Source organism: Rhinopithecus roxellana, chromosome 8 (assembly GCF_007565055.1).
Source record: "Rhinopithecus roxellana isolate Shanxi Qingling chromosome 8, ASM756505v1, whole genome shotgun sequence".
NCBI lineage: Eukaryota > Metazoa > Chordata > Mammalia > Primates > Cercopithecidae > Rhinopithecus > Rhinopithecus roxellana.
Window position 1 is genome coordinate 115,077,343 of NC_044556.1, and position 3,515 is coordinate 115,080,857.

Sequence of the window (3,515 nt, forward strand, 5' to 3'; positions counted from 1 at the left end):
TCTTGCAGTCTCATAATTGTATGTTTATTTGTATCTATACTTTTTGGAAGAACAGGTCCTTAGTTTTGTAAGATTCCCCACGACTACTGATCCTCACAACATCTACTGCATAGCCAAGAAGCGTTACTGCTATTGCTACTACTGCCACCACTTTCACTAATACTACTATGGATAATAAAGTAAGTGCAAAAGCAAGATATAGAACATATAATTTTGGGGGGAAATAACGTCAGTGAAAAATGTTCTTAAATCAACTTTTTAGATCACCAGAACAGCTTTCTAAAAGGACCTGTCCAATCTCTATCTCAGGTTCTATGAAGCTTTAAAGTCTTTGGGCCCATTAGCTACAATAGTCACCTAATGAAAGTCTGCATGTCCTGAGATAATGGTGCAGGATCATTCTCCACTCTGTCTTCCTTAATATCAGCAGCACTCTCAGACAGTTGCTGGGGAACTTCCAAAGGCAATACCTGTAAGAAGAGAAGAGAAACACAGCTGCAGCACTTCCTGTCTGAGCAGCCATGTCAGCACTGCTTTAATTAACATGAAGAACTGGAAATGATCGCTACTGTCCCAGAAGAGGAAAAGGGTATGCAGGATGGGGAAGGGCACAAGGCACGCAGGATGAGAGCAGTGCTAGCATCTTTAAATCCTGGCTGCATCGCTAAATCCTGCCTACTAGACACTCTCCGGGGTCACATGTATTTCTTACGCTGATCCCACTGGACATTCAGTTAGAAAATCTTGGTTTGAAGCTCCCATCTGCCACTCACGATTGTGTGACTTCAGAAAAGTCTCTTTCCCTTTCCAGAAGGAAGCCTTCACTTCCTCACCAAAGAAAAAGAAAAAAAGATTTGGGCAAAATGGTTTCTGAAGTCCATTCTTATTCCATCAATTCAATAATTGTATTATTCTTTAAAATATTATGTCTGTAATCCTAAATTTTTTTGAAAAATAGTAGTGACATCCTGAAAGATAGATAACTAAAAGGGACGACCAAGAAGGACTGATATAAAAATGGTGGACTAGGATAGTCCATCCCTCATTTCCTTAGGGAAACATCAAAAACCAAACAGAAACTGGCTAAAATAACCTTACAGGAGCTCTGAAAACAGTCAAAAGTCTACAGCAACCAAGCAAACATTTAATCAAGGAAAAGCTACATTCAAAATACGAGGCAAATTCATGGTGATTCACTTGCCCTTCTCCTACACCCTCCCTAGCATGGTACACTGGGCCTGGAGGAGGGAAAATCCAGTTCCCCATTCCCTTCTTTGAATCAGAAGAGCAGAGAAGACCTGAATTGCAATGTTCCAACATATCTGGGAGCTCCATGAAGGATGGTTCTCTGTCTCACCCTGCTTGGAACTTAAGTGAGAAGTGGCAGGGCTGCTTATGAAAGCTGCAAGAGACTATAGACCATAGATCCACAGAGCTGTTTTTCCAAATAACCAATTTTCAACAAAAATTACAAGGCATACAGAGAAACAGGAAAACATAGCATGTTCAAAGGAAGAAAATAAATTGGCAGAAATAATCTCTGAAGAATCACAGACACTTGACTTATAGAAAAAGACTTTAAAACAACTGTTTTAAATATGCTCAAAAAGCTAAAAGAAAGCACAATGAACTAATGGAAGTCAGCAAAAATCAACATATGAACAAAATGAGAATATCACTGTTTCTTCTGTCCATGTGTGATTTTGTTATTACTTGTCCCATTTTCTTTCCACAGGCAAGTATTATAGGCACAAAATTAAATCTGGGTTACAATGACATTCCAAGTTGTATTCACTGTACAGTAGTCCCCCAATGTCGGCAAAGAATAAGTTCAAAGACCCCTAGTGGATACTTAAAGCTGCAGATTGTACTAACCCTATATACACTGTTTATTCCTATATCATGATGGGCAGGTATCACACTGAGCATATATACACTGGAAAAAAGGATTGCTCATGTCCCAGGTGGCATGGAGCAATATTTCATCATGGTACTGAGGACAGCATGCAATTTTAAACTTACAAATAGTTTGTTTCTGGAATTTTTTATTTAATATTTTTAGACTGCAGTTGACCACAGGTAACTGAAACCACAAAAAGTGAAACCATGAATAAAGAGGGACTGCTGTATCTTCCATATTTTGGGAACTATGCTAGGTGCATTATAGACTTTGTATACTTTGCTTACTTAATTCACCCAACAACTCTACAAAAGTATTATGATCATACTCCTTTACAGATAATGGTCATATAACTCTTATGCCCTCTTGACACCTGAGGTCACTTTTGGCTGCAGAGAAATTGCTGGAGGTTATCCCCACTACTTCCCCACAATTGGCACCACTGTCTCCTCACCCATGTTTAAGCCTCTTTTCCATGATGCCCATCCTAATTAAGCTCCCCTGTGCTCTATATCCTATGCACCTTTTTGTAACCCTTTTACTTTGTGAGATGCATTTCTCCCCTCTTGCAGCTAGGGCTGTGAATGTCAAAAGGGTCATGCAAATAATGACTGGACGGTGGTTTCTGGACGAGGCAGATTATTAGAACTATCCTGGGAGGTGTTTTAAAAATACAGATTCTTAAACCCCGCTCAAGATCTGATCAGATTCTCCAAGAGTGAGGCCATGGTTTTGGTGTGGGTAAACTCTCCTGCAGGTAGTGTCGCTGTCAATCAGGCTTTGGAGAACTGCTGTGGGGACTCCGAGCAGACTGCTCCTGATACAGGGAACGTTCACCCACAGCAGTAGTCAGAGAAGACTCAACTGAGGAAGTCAAACTCCACCTGGTTTTCAAGGATACATGAAATTCAGATAAATGATGATGATTGAGAGGACATTTCATCCTTGAACAGGGGCCATGCTAATCTTCTCTGTATCATTCCAATTTTAGTATACATGCTCCTGAAGTGAGCACTGAAAGGGCATTTCAGACAGGATAGATATTAAACAGGATACAGAGGCAGGGAGACACATGACCTATTAAGAAATAATGGAAAATTTTAGTCAAGGAGTAATCACTGTTCCTGATGCTTGCCTCCATGTAGACAGAGTTCCATTAGAGTAACAGTCCTGGCCTCTCTTTATCCCTTCATTCATTCTACCCCAGTGCAGTTTAGGGAAGAAGTTTAGCCTGTGCTTTCCAGCACCTGCCCTTCCTCCTCTTTGGAGTCAGCTGCTTGGGGACAACACAGGAGCTGCCCTGCTCACCCATGTCATAGCTTTCAGGAGCAGGTTCTGCTCCTACATCCAGCACTACCTGAGGCTAGGTGGGTAGAAACTTGTGGTTTCAGTATTAATTACCCCACTAGCCTGAAGTTATATGCCACTTTCTTCAATATTAATGTCTTAGTTCAGGCTGCTATAACAAAATAACATAGACTGAATGGCTTATAAACAACAGATCTTTATTTCTCACAGTTCTGCAGGCTGGAAATCTGAGATCAGGATTTCAGGATGGTTAGTTCTACTGAGGGCTCTCTACCAGGTTGCATGCTGCTGACTTCTTGAATCCTCA

The 3,515-nt window shown here is 40.8% G+C and overlaps 1 non-coding gene across 1 annotated transcript; it reads right to left on the reverse strand.

Annotated features, from left to right (window-relative positions):
* Positions 1-2,812: 2,812 nt before the first annotated feature.
* On the reverse strand, positions 2,813-2,915 carry LOC115899365. Its single transcript, XR_004059091.1, has one exon. It is a non-coding gene; the product is annotated as a U6 spliceosomal RNA (small nuclear RNA).
* Positions 2,916-3,515: the final 600 nt, after the last annotated feature.